The sequence below is a fragment of the Martes martes genome (genome assembly GCF_963455335.1).
Source record: "Martes martes genome assembly, chromosome: 4".
NCBI classification, from domain to species: Eukaryota; Metazoa; Chordata; class Mammalia; order Carnivora; family Mustelidae; genus Martes; species Martes martes.
In genome coordinates, this window is record NC_137891.1 from 122,464,897 (window position 1) to 122,483,556 (window position 18,660).

Below are 18,660 nucleotides of genomic sequence, written 5' to 3' on the forward strand. Positions count from 1 at the left end.
TTCTTCTTATGTTTAATCTTTCAGTGTCATTTCCTTTTTGATTTCTCAGAATGGTTCACATGATAAAGCCATTTTTATATATCTTCAGAAACACTTTCCATTTTTATATTCAATTATTTTATATAATGTATTTATTGTAATAAGAATGGGGGATACATGTTTAATATTATCCCACAAAGTTTGAGTCTTATTTCAAAAGGTCTAAATTTAAAACTCTCCTTGAAATTCGTGCCATTCATATAAGCATGAAGCATATACTGTTAACCTCAGTACCAACACATATGAATTAATAACCATGATTTGGGTGGAGGTTCCTAAGGAGGCCATATAAACAGAACTTCTCCCCTCTCAGTTCTACAAATCAAGGTGGGGTGGGGGAAGAGTGGTAGATGGGGCTTAAATATAACCTTTATTATTAGTAAAAGCTAAGTAAAAGAGAAATCCTTAAAATGACAGTGAAATGGACTTGCTAAGTTTTAAATTGAGTTAGAGACTTTATCCATGCAGTCAGGCAGCTTGGACCAAGAGACCCCCTGCCTGCCCTTGGAGGTGCAAGAGGCAGCTTCTTCCCCAAAAACCAAAACAACCACCACCACCACCACAAACAAAACCAAACCAAAACAAAACAAAGAAAAACAAAACAAAACAAAACAAAAAAACCCGTCCCCACAAACACACCAAAACCCCCCACAATAGTACAGAATTGATTAAACTCTTTCCAAATTCAGTAAGAAAATCAGTAAAGAGGCAGAAGGAGACCTGCAAGACTTCAGGATATGTCTTCCTCTTTAAAACCAGGAGTGTTAAACTGATTTTCCTCCCTAGTACTTTCACATAATCTTGGAGGCATGCATCTGAAAACTACAGCCAGTCTTAGTCTTATCCTTATTTATTTGTTTCCCATAGAAGCTGTTGTCTTCATTTTCTGTGTGTGTACATTTTTAAAAAATCAGTCAGGTATTGAAGTTAACATAGGATTTCAAGTACTGTGTTTTAGAGAACATATTATAGTGAAAACGACTTTTTATTTATCTGAAATTCAAATTTAACTGGGTGTCATGTATTTTTACTTGGTAAAATTGGCAATTCTAATTTCAAGGGGTTTTATTTTGGTTGAAAAATATTAGAATTCATCATTTTTTGCTATCCTCATAAATTTCAACATGTTTTATCCCCAAGATTAATTGTTTTCCCCAGCTGCTTAAAAGCCAGGAATGGGGACCTAAAACCATAAACCTCCTAGGAGAAAACATAGACAGTAAGCTCTTTGACATAGGTCTTAAAAAATTTTTTTTGGACCAGTCTCCTCAGCCAAGGGCAACAAGAGCTAAAATAAACAAATGGAATTACCTCAAAACTAAAAAGCTTTTGCACAGCAAAGGAAAATATCAACAGAACAGATAGACAGTCTACTGAGTGGGAAAAGATATTTACAAATCATATATCCAAAAAGAGGTTAAAATACAAAATATATAAAGAACTCACACTACTTGATATCAAAAAACTCTGACTGAAATTGGGCAAAGAATCTGAATGGACATTTTTCCAAAGAAGACCTCCAGATGGCCAACAGGCACATAACAATATGCTCAACATCACTAATCATCAGAGAAATGCAAATCAAAACCATAATGAGATGTCACCTCACACCTGTCACACTGGTTATTATCAAAAAGTCAAACTATAAGAAATGTTGGTGAGGATGTGGAGAAAAGGGAATCCTCCAGCACTGTTAGTGGGAATATAAATTGGTGCAGCCACTAAGGAAAACAGTGTGGAGTTTGCTTAAAAAATTAAAAATAGAACTATCATACAATCTACCAATTCCACTTCTGGCCATTTATCCAAAGAAAACAAAAACACCAGCTCAAAGAGATACGTGCACCCCAATGTTCACTGCAGCATTATTTAATATAGCCAAGATATGGAAGCAACCTAACTACTTATCAATAGATCAATAGATAAGGATGTGGTATACATATACAATGGAATATTACTTAGCCATAAGAAAGAATGGAATCTTGCCAGTTTTGACGAAGTAGATGTACTTTGAAATTATAATGTTAAGTGAAAAAAGTCACACAGAGAAAGACAAATACCACATGACTTTACTTATATGTGAACTCTAAAACACAAAACAAATGAATGAAGAAAACAATTCATAGGTACAGAAAATAAACCATTTGTTACCAGAGCAGGGGAGTTGGGGAGACAGGCAAAATACGTGAAGGGAATCAACAGGTACAAAATTCCACTTATAAAACAAATATGTCATGAAGATGTAATGTACAGCATATGGAATACAGTCATTAATATTGTAATAACTTTGTATGGTGGCAAAAGGTAACTAGACTTATGGGTATCATTTCATAAGTTATAAAATATCAAATCACTATGAAGTACACTTGAAATTAATAGGATACTGCATATCAATTATACTTCAATTCTAAAAGGGCCACAGATTTGGAAGTTAGAGGTCATTACTATATCCTAAGCTCCAGGGGTGATTCCTGACAAGTCTAATTCTGTTGAGGTAATCCCATGTCACTTCAGATAGTGCTTGATTCCCATACCTAAAGTTTGCTCCAATCAGCATATAGCATTTCTTGTTTCACCAGGAATTTTCCTGGATGGACATATGATCAATTTCAGGGGTCAGATTGATTCAAGATTCAAGAATTATGACATAAACACCTAGGAAAGAAGATTTTTAAATTTTTCAGAGAATTACTTATAGCCAGCTTTTGTGTCTTTTTTTAAAAAAGACTTTATTATTATTTTTGAGAGAGAGAGCGCAAACACAAGCACAAGCAGGGGGAGGGGCAGGGAAGAAACAGACTGGTTCTTAAGAAGGGAGCCTGATGTGAGACTTGGTCCCAGGACCTCAGGAACATGACCTGAGCTGAAGGCAGACACCTAACTGACTGAGCCACCCAAGTGTCTCACTTTCTAAAAGATGTAATATAGGGGCCCCTGGGTGGCTCAGTGGGTTAAAGCCTCTGCCTTCGGCTCAGGTCATGATCCCAGGGTCCTGGGATCGAGCCCCTCATCGGGCTCTCTGCGCGGTGGGGAGCCTGCTTCCCCCTCTCTCTCTGTCTGCCTCTCTGCCTACTTGTGATCTCTGTCTGTCAAATAAATAAATTTTTAAAAAAAATGTAATATAAAGGTGTGAAGCCTAGAATTGTCAGTAATTTTGACACCATGGATATATGCATCCCCAGGGTTTATTGCAGCATTATCACAACAACCAAGACATGGAAGCAACCTAAGTCCATTGATATATATAAAATGTTATTTAGCCATGAAAAGAAGAAAATCTTGCCATTTGTAGCAACATGGATGGACCTTGATGGCATTATGCTAAGAGAAATCAGATAAAGAAAGACAAATACTGTATGCTTTCATTTATATGTGTAATCAAAAAAACAAAAACACCCCCCCAAAAGATGAACTTACAGATACAGAGTGTAGATAGTTGGCTGCCAGAGGCACGGAATGGAGGTTGGGTGAAAATGGGAAAGGAGGTCAAAAGGTATAAACTTTCACTTGTAAGATAAATAAATCATGGGAATATAGTGCACAGCATAGTGACTATAGTTCAAAATTATTATATATTTGAAAATTGCTAAAAGACTTGATCTTAAAATTTCTCATCCAAGAAAAAAATTTTCTAACTCTGTATGGTTATGGGACAGATTTATTGTGGTAATCATTTCATAACACATAAAAATATGAAATTACTATGTCATACACCTGAAAATAACATAGTGTTAATATCAATTATATCTCAGTAAAAATTTTTAAAAATACAAGGCCTGACCAAGTTTAGGAAACAGCAAAATTACTAATATCAGGGATGAAAGAGTGAACCTCACTACAGATCCTACAGACATTGGAAAGATAACAAGGGATTATAATTAATAAATATCTCCATAAAATTGCTAACTTTGATGAAACACACAAAGTCATTAACAGATACAAATTTTTTAAAATTTGAGACAAAAGGAAATAAAGCCCTGAATCTAATACAAACAAATGCATAGTTAAAGTTTTTCCCATAAGCAATAGTATAAGACTCAATGGCTTAAGGACTGATTTCAACCGATGATAATTATATGCAATTTCTTCCTGAAAATAGAAGGGACAATTCCAATTTATTTTATGGAGCAAGTACATGCTGATACTAAAACCAGACAAAGATATTATAAGAAAACTACAGATCAGCATTCCTCATGAACACAGACACTAAAATCCTTAACAAAATATTAGCATATTGAATTTGGAAATACATAAGATGATAATTACATTGATGTATGCATGTATGTATGAATGATGTATATATCAGGAATTAAACAGTTGATTTAATATTTTAAAAATAACCAATGCTGGGACACATGGGTGGCTATTTTTTGAGCATCAGACTCTTGATTTCAGTCCAGGTCATGATCTCATGGGTCATGAGACCCAGCCCTACATTGGGCTCTGGACTCAGTGGGGCGTCTACTTGAAATTCTCTCCTTCTGCCCCTCCCCCAACTTGTGCACTCATGCTCTTTCACTCAAATGAATAAATAAATCTCTAAAAATATATAAATAAATAATCAATGTGTTTGACCATATTAATAGAATGAAGACAAAATTCAACACTCATTTAAGTTAAAATTTATCAGCACATGAGGCTTAGAAAAGACTTTATCCAATCTGGTAAAAGACATGTGTGAAAAACCTGCAGTAAGCATCCCATATGACAGTGAAAATCTGAATGCTTTCCTGAAAGACTGAAAAGAAGGCAAGATAACTGTTTTCTTTACTTGTACTCAACATTGTACTGGAGGTTCTACACAGTGTAAGAAGTGAAGAAAAAAATAATATAAAGACTTGAAAAAAATTAATAAAATTGTCCTCAGATGACATGATTATGCATGTAAGATATTCTAAGGAATCAAGAACAGCAAACCTGCTATAAAAAATAGTGAGTTTAACAAAATCATAAGATATAAAATCAATATTAAAAAATCAAGTGTATTTGTATCCTGCAAAAGAACAGTTAGAAAATAAAATTTCAAATAAAACATACTATTTGTAATGGCATATAAAAACACAAAATATTTAGGGATAAATTTAACAAAATATGTTCAAAATATATAGTGAATAATTTAAACATTACTAGGACAAGTAAAAGGAACCTAGTTATGGGAGACTCATCATGGTTAAAATGTAAATTCTCCCCAAATTAGTCTACAGATTTTAATACATGCCCAATAAAATCCATCAGTCTTCTTCTTTTCCTAACATTGACAAACTAATTCTAAAATTTGTATGAAAATGCAAAGAACTAATAACAGAACAATTTTCCAAAAGTGGATTACATGCCCGATTTTAATACTTACTTAAAAGCTGCAGTAATCAAGATGTTATAGTATTAATGGTGTAAAGAGAAATGTATTTATCAGTGGAACAGAATGGAGAGTGTAGAAATACACAAACATGCTTATAGTCAGTAGATTTTTAAAAACTGTTTGAAAAACTGAAATCGTGGGAAGATAACATTTTCAACAAATAGATATCTCTATGGGAAAAAAAAATGAACCATAAACCTTACCTCATAACATATATTCAAATTAACTCAAAACTTAAAATATTAAACTTTAAAATTTCCAGAAGATAATATAGGAGAAAAATCATTATAATTTTATTTAAGCAAATGTTTTCAGGCGGAATGCAAAAAAAAATTAGATAGATAGATGACAGATAGACAGGTTATCATTTAAAAAATGAAAAGGTGACTTACAAACTAGGTGAACATATTCACATTGCATATCTAACAAAGGACTTCTATCCAAAATATAAAAATCATTCTTCCAAATCAAGAAGATGATTAGAATCCTGTTTTTTTTTTTAAATGGGCAAAAGATTCAAATAGATATTTCACCAAAGAAGATACATGAATGACTAACAAACACAAGAAAAGATGCTCAATGCTTCTAAGCCTCAGGGAAATGAAAAGAAAAACCAAGAGATATTGCTATAGCAACTAGAATGGCTAAAATTTAAAATGTTGAAACTATAGGTGTTGACTAGGATACAGAGCAACTAGAAGTTCCATATATTACTAATTTGGAGTATAAAATTGAATAACCATTTTGGCAATTTGACAGTTTCTTACCAAAAGAACTAAGCAATTCTACTTCTAAGTATTTACCTAAGAGGTATGAAATGCCTTGCACATGAGTGCTCATAGGTTTTATTCTCAATAGGCAAAAACCTGTAAGCAACCCAAGTAATTGGATAAGCACAGTATACTCATATCACGGAATATTTTTCTGCAATTAAAAACAGACAGTACGATGATACTGCAGCTACATGAATGAAAGAACTAAAGAAATTGTGTGCTGTATTATTTCATATACACAACATTCTAGATCAGGCAAAATTAGTCTATTGTGACATAAAGCATATCAGTGATGTGTGGAGTAAGCAGTAGGAAAACTAACCGTAAAGGAGCACAAAGAAAGGTTTGAGTGATAAAAATGTTCTATATCTTGATTGTGATGATGATTACACTGATGCAGTTAAAGCTTATTTAACTGTTAGTCTAAGTAAATTATACAAAAATTATAACAAAAAAAAGAAGTAAAGAAGAAACGTGATTAAAGAGGCCTGTATCATTCGAAACCATACGAAAAGAAAAAAAGCAGTATGATTTGGGATTAGTCCCTTTTTCTCTATAGGTCTTCATTTTTTCTGTGTTAATGAAGAAGAGTTAAACTAGAAACGCTTTAAGTACCGTATTACACATTTCTAAGGAAAATCTTAATTTCCTCTATTTCTTTTTTCCTTCAGAGGAGAAAGCTTAATACAGAAGACAGAGGTTTGTCTTGAATCCAGGGAAACCAGGATAAATATTGGGATCCTCATACGTATTAGTTGTCTGAGCAGGAATCAACATCTCACGGTTACAACTTCTTCATCTCCAAAGTTAGGATAAAAATCTGTACTTGATACACCGGTTGTGAAAAAACAAATGATTCAAAAACGTATGAATGTCTTTGACTCTTACTAGCTGCCTTTCACCAGAGAAAATTTCAAGATTCAAAACTAAGAACAAAGTTAAATAGAAATCCTCCAGAAATCAAATATGTAGCCTTATCAACTGAATCCTCCAAGGAGGACATTTGAGTTTCTATAAGAGAGCCTGTCTTCTACTAACTGCCTTTGCAGATGCTCTGAGCACACCACCTGTCATGCTGTTCAGGGTGAGAAGACAAGCATTAAGGAATGGCACAATAGTGGGAATAAGATAGGCCATCCTAGGGGAGCCTTCACTCTGCACTGGTTTCTCACGCTGAGTACCCTTAGACAGCTGAGCCACATGAATCTTTTCTTACTCTCTGACTCAACTGATAGACTCCCAAGTGAGCTATAAAAGTTATTTAGTGCACTTTCTTGGATATCTCAAATGTATAGTTAAATTCAAGAAATTCACATTTTTAAAAAAATCCTACTTTGATTTTGCTTTGGTTCATTTTTTTTTTTTTTAATTTAAAAACAACAAACAAAAATTCCCAGTTACTAGCCCTGAAATCACAGGTAGAATACTTTGGTATATTGAGAGCCTACATTACTCAGCCTTATGGGAACAAAAATATGACGTTTTCTTAAAAATACAATATTTTCTTAATGGACAAAGACAAAGTTTTACCAGATCACAATGGGACAAAGAGTTTAAATGAAACTTCAATGACATACCAAACCAGATGAGAAAAATGTAGATACCTCTAAACTCAACCACCACCTACGGGCATAGAACATTTCACAACCTATGTATCAACCAGCCACTGCAATGGGGTAGTTTAATCAACTCCTCTAGGGCCAATTTAAAAGGGGTAAACATGAGCGAAGCTTTTATTAATGCTTCCCTTCATCACAAAAGCAATTTCCCACTGTCATTTGAGCTTTTTACGATGGCCCACTACCAGCAGAAGCCATTTCAGTTTACCTCTGACTGTGCACCAAGCAGAAAAGAAAACAAATCAAATAATTAAAATGGTCAAAATATACCATTTGAAAACGGCTCAATCCTTTAAAACATTTATAAAAGTACCCCCCTCTTTTTTTTCTGAACAGAGCAAATTGTGAAGGAGGAACAGAGCAATGGCTTTCTTCTCTTCTCCAAATGTGTCAGGGAATTCTAAATATTTTCTTTTCTAAGAATGTTAAACGATCTTCTAGCATGGTTACTGAACCAGCTGTTGCCTATCTTCATCTTCCTATTTCTAGGCAATATCTCTAGTTATAATCTTGTGTGCCAATGCTTTTGGGAATAGAATGCTTTCTGTCTGATTAAAAAATTCATACTGGTCTCTCATGCTGAGAAATGAAGATTATTCCTATTCAGGCATAAGAGGGCTCTGGCAGAAATAGGGTTAATTTTCTTTCCCCTGAGCCAGTAGCTCCCACACCTGTCAACCATCAAGGTCAGGCTTGCCAGGAACCTGGGAGTGAATGGGCATGGGCGCAGCTGTAGCAAATTAGTGTATCCTGAGGAGGTCCAGCATAAAAGATGTGAACTCTTGCATATGTCTCTATGGGGTTTTGACTGATCCAAAAACTATGTTGCTATGGGGAATCAAGAGTGGTAGGAGCCTCAGAGACTTTACCACAGCCTTCCCCTAATAATACATGATATGTAAAACAGTATGTGTGCCTTTGTTGGCGGGGTGTGTGTGTGTGTGTGTCTATGTATTTTCATAAGTTTGTGATTATAGCAAGTAGCAACACTTATTTATAATTTTTTAAACCATAAGAAATGATTTAGAAAAAGATATAATAATGATTAAAATGGTCTTTTGGCTATCTCCATCACTAGGTATAGAAACCACATAATTATTGATGAAACAATATTTAATGATTTTCATCAATGCTCTTTCTCAAGAGTACATAGGTATCACAATACAGCAATCATATGTGCAGATGTTTTAAAGAATGTGACTAAAAAGGAATAATTTGGGAAAAGAAAGGCACTTGGCCCAACTGTAACATTATCTTAGTATCTGTAGATGCCAATTTCCTTGTTATTTGAAAGCCTAAATTCTGACTTGGTTTGCTGTCTTATTTTTCAATGTGAAAATATCTAAAGAGTTATGTCATAATTGAGTCTCTTGTATTCCTCCATGGTTATAAGATGTTCCAGGACTTTGAGCCCTGCCCATTTTTAGGTTTGTGTATAACATAAAAAGAGTAGAATTGTAGGAAGGATAGAAAGGTTATATGGTGAGAAAAATATAAAAGGTGAAGGGAACATAGAGAGATGCTTAAATAGTACTTTACATTCCTGCACTCATTCAATTTCTCTAGTGGAATGTGAAGTCAATATTTCAAGCAATAATAGAATGAAAACATTACAGAATGCTGTGTGTTCTCTTTGCACTTAGCAGGAACTAAAAGAAAAGTGGGGGCAGAAGGATACATCTTAGTGATTCCACAAAGCTGGTGCATATTCTCAGTAGAGGAGCAAAAAAACCAAACATATCTAATTGCTTGTAAAAGTTAGGCCCATTGACTACAGTTTAATTACAGTCTACTGCCAAATCCTACATTAGCATAAAAAGTACAACCCTAAAGAATAAAATAAAATGAGATTTTGGCTGAGCAAAAGTTCCAGAGTCCTACAGGGTCATGATTTAAGGCTTCACACCCTATAAGGATCATTAATAGCAAAGACATAATGAAATAGATTTTGAAAAAGATTGTCTCCCAGGGCTCTCTATTTAGATGTGAAGTTTCTGAAGAGGAAGAGGGCAATTGATGGAATAAGCATCAGATTTAGCCCACCACAGTCACTCAAACAGATTAAACAAAAGCAACAACAAAAACCCAAACCAAAAACTATCTAAATTATTATTCAACAATTTAGGAAATTTGCAGAGATAATTGATTTAGAGACTTCTCAATTTATCAAAATATGCCAAGCATCTTAAGAAAAGGAGTTGCTTTAATCACAGTGGCTAATTTTTTTAAAAGATTCTATTTATTTATTTGTCAGAGAGAGAAAGAGAGAGAGAGAGCACGGACAAGCAGGCATAGAGGCAGGCAGAGCGGCAGAGAGAGAAGCAGGCTCCCTGCCGAGCAAGAAGCTGGATGCGGGACTTGATCCCAGGACGCTGGGATCATGACCTGAGCCGAAAGCAGCAGCTTAACGGACCCAGGCGTCCCCACAGTGGCTATTATTGGACATTTCACAAACAACCTATTTGGTAAGGACCTGCAGAGTCTGCCAAGTCCTGCTGAGCAGATCTCTCTCCAATGGAAAGGAGAGGCAGGGTCCTAACTGACTCTGCAACACCAAACTGACAAGCAGAATCCAAAGTTCATGCCCTTACTTTCTTCCCTTTCCATTGATACTGACCCATGATTGCCACCGCCCAACTCTACCTTTGACTTTTCTTGAAGGATGGAGGAAGTATTTAAGAAGCATGAGGTAACTTGTTTCTTCCCCGAGACTGCCAACACATGCGCACTGCAGCATTTTGTGGCATGTGTGTCTTCAGTCACCTCAGGATTTTCACCTGAGGAGCAACTTATTTCATATGTGCTTGTGGAAAGGCCCTGAAGATTTTATTATTATTATTATTATTATTACCAGTTGAGTTCCATATAAACTATTGACATAAGTATGCTCCACTTACGCTATTTCTTTCCCTTTATGGAATACTCCAATTTAGTAGTATAAAACAATAACTGAATAAAGGAAATGAATCTCCATATTGGAATTTTGATCTCAAAAATCATTTAATTCAATAAATTGTTCAAGGTAAGAATTGATTTGATTGATTACTAATGGTCTTTAGCCAGTGGTAACCAAAGGATATCTGTGATAATTTCCTACAGAACAAAACAAATGTTGACAATATCAACAATTTAATTATCTAATGATGACCGGTGCTGCCACATAAGGTAAGTGTAGGTGTGGTCACTCTTTCTAGTAGTTATCACAGTTGTGATATTATCCCTTCTGGTGTAGGGATAGAGTCAGCAGTAATGAATGAGGCCCTCATTTATCTGCTCAGTGCTGATATTAGTTTTAGGTAAGAGAAACTAGGAATTACTAGTGTACACCGGGTGATTAAAATCCATTTATGCTAACTTATATATGCAAAAAAAAGTAACATTCTTTTTTTACCTACAACTATTTGTATGTTTTTCTCAAGCTTAGATTCTTTTTAATGGTGGCAGGAGGAGCTAAGATGGATGGGATGTGATTTGATATTTTATTCTATTTTTTTTAAAGATTTTATTTGTTTCTTTTAGAGAGAGAGAGAGAGCGAATGGGCAGGGAGGGGCACAGAGAGAGAAAGAGGGAGAGAAAATCTCAAGCAGACTCCCTGCTGAGCATGGAGCCCAACTTGGGACTTGATCCCAGGACCCTGAGATCATGACCTGAGCTAAAAATCAAGAGTCAGATGCTCATTTGACTGAGTCACCCAACTGCTCCTGGATGGGCTTTAAATACGTCATTTAATGATTACTTATCTTTTCTATTTTAAAATTGTCTTTCTGGTGTTATCTCTACCAAGATGGTATCTGGACATACCATGGGGCATCAAAAAAAAAGGAAAAAACCCTCAAATTGGGGAGCAGCCTTCTCTAGGATGTCTCTTGTCCCACTTGGCTGCTGTTCATCTTGCTGTTATCCATTCTTGATATTATGGTGATGAAAGTCATGCTTACATCTCATTTTTTTCCTCTGCACAGTCAGTGCCTAGAGGTCCCTTTGCTTCTACAAATGGATTCCATTACTCTGATGTGGCCATACCCCAGACTTTTCTACCACTGCTGCTCTGCTGAATGAATCTCAGCCATATGTTCCTTTGAGCCCTTCCTTAAGAAATACTCTCCCTAATTAATCAATCATTTCCTGTTCTCAAGTAAGGACACAGTGGCTTTGATACATTTCACTCTTTATGCCCCAAATGCATACAGGTAAGGGTGAGAGTATGGTAGGGTGTAGTCTGTGGCCATTTGGCCATCACCACTCAGCTCTGTGTGTCCCTCTTGGTATGAGACATTCAGCCAAATGGCCTCCTCCTTAGCTCCAAAAAATTGTGGGGCTCCTTTATTTTCAGCATTGCTCACATATACATATATCCTCTGGGGTTCTTCTATCACTACCCAATCTTCATCTTGAGGTTTATCTTCAGGTGAACTAGATTGGGGGTGGAACAGAAAACTAGAGACACAGCATCTGATCTTTTGCTCTTTCCTCCTTCTTTCTCATCCTATCCACTCTATAGACTCAGATATGTTCTCTCTACAATATCCCAAGATTCTTTCTATATAGTAAAATAAAAATCCAGGTCTCCAAATTTTTTAATGTAAGAAATATTGGAATTTATAAATTCTTTTTTCTTTCTTCTAAGCCTAGATGGCAAAACTACTGTTTTATTGGGACACCAAATCTCCCATTCACCATACACTTGACATCTTTGTTCCAGGTTTCATGACTCTCCCCTGGATCACGGAAATGCTTTAATGCCTGGGTAGTTAAGTAAGCTATAATTTAAAAGAAATACAAAATATATGATCTTATCTTTTAAAAATATTACACTCATTTTCTAGCCCAAAAATAATGTAAGATGAAATATAAAGATTCTGGCATATTTCACAAACCAAAGGAGAACCTTCATTTTAGCCTAGAATTACCTGGTGCTGGGGTTCAAAACACCGTGAGAAACCTCATCTATATTTTCTACCTTACCCTCCATGTCTTTTTATGGCTTTTATATTTTCATCTGTTTTACCAGTTTTTTTTTTTTTTTTTTATTTTCTGGACCAGTTTTCTCTATATCCTTGTCTAAAAAATGGAAAACACTATTACGCTTTCCAGTTTTTATATTTCTTTTTCAAGAATCCAGTTTTTATTTATTTATTTGACAGACAGAGATCACAAGTAGGCAGAGAGGCAGGCAGAGAGAGAGGAGGAAGCAGGCTCCCCGCTGAGCAGAGAGCCCAATGCGGGACTCGATCCCAGGACCCTGGGATCATGACCTGAGCTGAAGGCAGAGGCTTTAACCCACTGAGCCACCCAGGTGCCCCAAGAATCCAGTTTTAATGGGTCTTGGAACACCATTGCCTATTTCTCTTTCCAATTCACTAACCAGAAAACTTTAATTTCTCTAATTTTGATCATCACCCTATCTTTCACTTATCTTTTGGTCAAGGGAACAAAATGGTATAGCATAAGTATAGAATCATTCTCCATATGCATCATGGGAGTGAGATTTCTTTTCCATGCCTATATATAGATAGATAGATAGATAGATAGATATAGATATAGATATTCTTCCTAGTATTTCTATTGATTTATTATTTATATTTACTTATGAAATAAGCATGACACTTTCTTGTTCAACTCTAAAGTATACATGGTGAATTATTATCTGAGTAAAACTTTTTTTTTTTTTTTTAATTTGAGGGCTTAAGCCCTTTTATACTCACCCTCCTTCTGAGCTTTCCCAGGTAATGTCTCAAGATATTTTAACAAATTATCTGTAATTAAAAAAAAAAAAGAAAATCTCTTGGGATTATTATTCTGTTCCAGGGTAAAGGTCATAGTTTTCAGGATTTACTTTTATTCCTCTTTCCCAGGACTTTGAAATTTTTCAAAATCAGTGACCTATATAGGATATTTTTCCCAGTGCATGCTGTTTTAACTAATAAATCTACCTTGCATCAGTCTAGTGTCATTTTGCAATCTTATAGATTAAGCTATATCTTGACTAATAATATTTATTATGAAAATGAATTTCTGCTTTAACTTGCTGACATGATGAATGATATTGGGCTCCTAATATCAAGCCATCTTTGAATTCCAGTTATAAGCCTTGTATGGGCTATGTTTATTTTTAAAATACTGGTAGATTCTAATTTGTAATTAGAATCTAATTTCATTTTGGATTATTCACTAATATTCAAAAATGACCTTGAAGGCTTCTGGTATTGCTTTTATAAATATTATCTAACTTTGACAGATGTTGATAGCAATATTCTGCTGATTTAAAAAAGATATTGCAAGAATTATAGTCTTAGTTCTTTGCAATAACTTAAATAGAGTTTAGATTTAAAAAAAAAAACTTAAATAGGATTAGCAATACTGATTGGTTTAAGTGTTAAAATATTTTGGACTTAATTCCTAGTGAAGGCTGTTCATGGCAGTTCTGGGGTCTCAGCATTTTTCCCAGTTGTAGTCCAAAATCCATCTGAAGTGGAGGCAGCAAATTTCAAAGTTCTTGCTGGTGTGAATAGAAACTGGTGGTGGTTGGAGCAGGTGATGTTGGGGAAGCTACACTGACAATCCAGCTCATCCAGAACCACTTTGTAGATGAATATGATCCCACCAGAGAGGATTTTTAGTGAACACAGGTGATTATAGATGGTGAAACCTGTCTGTTGGATATACTGTGTACAACTGGTCAAGAAGAGTACAGTGCCATGAGAGACCAATACAAGAGGACAGGTAAAGACTTCCTCTGTGTATTTGCCATCAATAATAACAAATCATTTGCAGTAATTAATCTCTACAGGGAACAGATTAAGCAAGTAAACGACTCAGAGGATGTACCTATGGTGCTAGGAGGAAACAAGTGTGATTTGTCAACAAGGATAGTTGACACAAAACAAGCCCACAAACTGGCCAAGAGTTATGGGATTCCACTCACTGAAAACTCAGCCAAGACCAGAAGGTTGTGGACGATGCCTTTTATATACTGGTGAGAGAAATATGTAAGTATCAAATGAAGAACCTCAATAGCAATAATGATGGGACTCAAGGTTGTACAGGGTTACAATGCATTGGTGATACAACAAATGCTTTTAAAGTTACAGCTGCAAAAAAGAGCCACTGTCTAGCTGCACCAAGACCCCGGTCTTGAATTTCCTGGAGGAGAAGCATTCCTGTTGCAATCTTCAGTCTCAAAAAGAAGCTCCTGCTACTTCTCCAACTTTCAGTATATCAGTACAATATTCTCTATTTGAGAAGTTCCCTGAATAACTACCTCCTCACTTGGGAGGAATGAACACTATTTTCCACCCTGGGTTCTCCCTCAATACACACAAATAAACTTCTGCCATCCCAAGTTTTTCATCTGAAAAGTAATTCATGGGGCGCATGGGTGGCTCAGTGGGTTAAGCCTCTGCTTTTGGCTCAGGTCATGATCCCAGGGTCCTGGGATCGAGCCCCACATCGGGTTCTCTGCTCAGCGGGGAGCCTGCTTCCCTCTCTCTCTCTGCCTGCCTCTCTGCCTACTTGTAATCTCTGTCTTTCAAATAAATAAATAAAATCTTAAAAAAAAAAAAGAAAAGTAATTCGTGCTCTGAAACAGAGAACATAACATGAAATTCTGTAGGAAAAAAATGTCTTGAGCTCTAAAGTAGCAACTGCTGTTGCCTTTTTGTTCTTGTTTAATGTTGAACATGGAACTATGTTGGGTTTTGAAGAAATGTCACAAGTTACTGTTTTGCTAAGAATATAGTTAAGTTGCCATTTGGTTTATTTATAGTGTTATTGGCTATGTTCTATAAATTGGCATCTTCTTTGCATTCATAAATAGAAATAATAAATAATAATAATAATAATAGTAATAATTTTGGACTTAAATCTTTACCTTCTTTACCTTCACTTTGGGGACGTCTCCTTTGTCCACTTTCCCAATTTCTTCTACAGTGACATTTGTTTCTTTATTTAGGTTTTGATAGTTTCTTACTTTTTGAAAATCAATTTTTTGCTAGAAAATTACATATTTCATTTAGGTTGTCATATTCACTTGAATAGAATTGAATAAATATTCTAGTTTAAAAATATCTTCTATGTTTTTCATTTTTGAATTTGGTAAAAATCATAATAAAGAAAGCTTGAATAATATTACTTATTCATTGAAGGGAAGAGATATTAAGGACATTATAAGCAAATGCATTTCAAGAGTTGATGAAAGCATAATCTGTCATAGGATAAACAACTTGGTCCAATGAAGTAACATGGATTTATTGTCGAAGTTCAGTTTTTTTCACTTACTTGTTGTTGAGTCTTATGTAATTTAACTTCTCTGAGTCCCACATTTTAAAAATCCTTAGGAAAGAATGCCTGCCTTAAAATATCTTGTCAGGATCATTGAAATAATCAATATAATTAGAGCAATAATAGTAGAGTTATACTCTCACAGAGTTAATGCTCAGTAAGTTTTATTTTCACTTATGATAGAGTGTGGCACTAGATAAGAGTTTATTTTAGAAATCTAAGGATGATTCAATGTTTTGCATGTAAATAAAATTAAATAACAAAAATTAAGTGATCACCAAATGGATAACGTCAATACCAATACCTCATCTTAACAACAACAAAAAATTGTATAAATGATACAGAGAACAATACTGAATTTATTTTCTACAATATGTCTCTAAAAGACTAGTGATATAAAAATAAGTCACATATTTTAAATCATTACATTCTAATTAGATAAGATATTAATTGGGTTAAATATTAATTATATCAACTAAGTGAAATTAATTAGATTAAATTGATTAATTAAAACAAAACTTTAATTGATTAAATACATTTTTTTCTTTCACAATAATCTGTGTAAAGTGCAACATCCTCTTCTCTGAAGCTGGATCCTGAGTTCAATCAGAACCTCAGATTCCTAGCTCCATGCAAGGAGACTTTTCCTAATTGCTATTTCCAATGGAAGGAAAAACCAGAAGTTCTACTGATCTACGTATCTATTTTTGTGTCAGTCTCATACTGTTTTCATTACTGTAGCTTTGTGATGTATCTTGATGTCTGGGATTGTGATACCTTCAACTTTGTTCTTTTTTTCTTAAGATTGGTATAGTAATCAAAACAGTATGATACTGGAAGAAAAATAAACATATAGGAAGGATAGACAGCCTAGAAATAAACGCACACCTATATGGTCAATTAACTTACAACAAAGTAGGCAAGAATATAATGGGGGAAAAGACAATCTTTTCAGTAAATGATGTTGGAAAAACTGGACAGCAATATACAAAAGAATGAAAGCTGGAACACTTTCTTACACCATACACAAAAATAAGTTCAGAATGGATGAAAGACTTAAATGTGAGATGTGAAATCATAAAACTCCTAAAAGAAAATATAGGTAGTAATCTCTTGGGCATAGACCTCAGCAAGATATTTATGGAAGTGTCTTCATAATGGAAAGAAAATGAAAGCAAAAATAAACTATTGGGAGGCTCAGGTCATGATCCCAGAGTCCTGGGATCAAGCCTGCATGATGCTCCCTGCTTAGTGGGGGGGGGCCTGCTTCTCCCTCTCCCTCTGCCGCTCCCTCTGTTCATATTCCTTCTCCCCAACTCTCTTCATCTGTCAACTATATAAACAAGGAAAAAAAATAAATAATTTTTCAAAGAAATGAAACCATCAACAAAACAAAAAGGCAAACTAGTGAATGAGAGAAGTTACTCGCAAAAGATATATCCAATAAAGGGTTAAATCCAAAATATTTAAAGAACTAATACAACTCAACATCGAAAGAAGAAGAAGAACAACAACAACAGCAACAACAACAACAACCTGATTAAATATTGGACAGAAGACAGGAATAGATATTTTTCCAAAGAAGACATATAGATCTCCAACAGACACACTAGGTATCAGCGAAATGCAAAGCAAAACCATAATGAGATACCACTTACACCAGCCAGAATGGCTATTACCAAAAAGATAAGAAATAACAAGTCTTAATGAGGATGCAGAGAGAAAGGAATCTTCATGCACTGTTGATAGGAATTTAAATTGGTTCAATCATTGTGGAAACAGTACAGAGGTCCTCAAAAATTTAAAAATAGAAATACCATATGATCTAGCAATTCTACTGTTGGATATTTACCAAAAGAAAACAAAAACACTAATTTGAAAAGATAATACACCTCTATGTTTATTGTAACATTATTTACAATAGTCAAATTATGGAAGCAACCCATGCCCATTGATAGATGAATGAATAAAGAAGAGGTGAGCTATACATATAGTATATACATATTTATATATATTCATATATATATGTATATATATGTATATATATATATTACTGAACCATAAAAAAAGAATGAAATCTTGCCATTTGCAACAACATGGATGGACCTAGAAGGTATTATGTTAGTTAAAATAAGTCAGACTGAGATAGACTAAAGCCATATGATTTCATTAACATGTAGACTCTAAAAAACAAAACAAATGAACCAAAGGAAAAAAAAAAAGACTCTTAAATATGAAGAACAAACTGGTAGTTATCAGAGGAGAGGTGGGTGGGGAGATGGTCAAAAAGATGAAGGGGATTAAGAGGTACAAACTTCCAGATATAAAAGAAACAAGGCATGGGACAAAAAGTATAGCACAGGGAATACAGTTAGTAATATTTGGAATAACCTTGAATGGTGACAAATGGCGACCACACTATGATAAGCACTGAATAATGTATAGAATTTTCAAATGAATACATTATACACCTGAAACTAATATAATATCATGTCAATTATACTTCAATAAAAATGTTTGTTCAGAATTGAGAGAGTCCTGTTACTCTGTTCTCTTGATTCTCTCTAGCTACATGTTATGCCTGCTAAA

At 34.7% G+C, this 18,660-nt stretch overlaps 1 pseudogene across 1 annotated transcript; it reads left to right on the top strand.

The window, feature by feature from the left end:
* Positions 1-10,452: 10,452 nt before the first annotated feature.
* LOC308341680 (GTPase NRas-like) lies at positions 10,453-14,929 on the top strand (annotated as a pseudogene). Its single transcript has 2 exons — positions 10,453-10,479; positions 14,304-14,929. The product of its transcript is annotated as a GTPase NRas-like (transcript).
* The last annotated feature ends 3,731 nt before the right edge of the window (positions 14,930-18,660 follow it).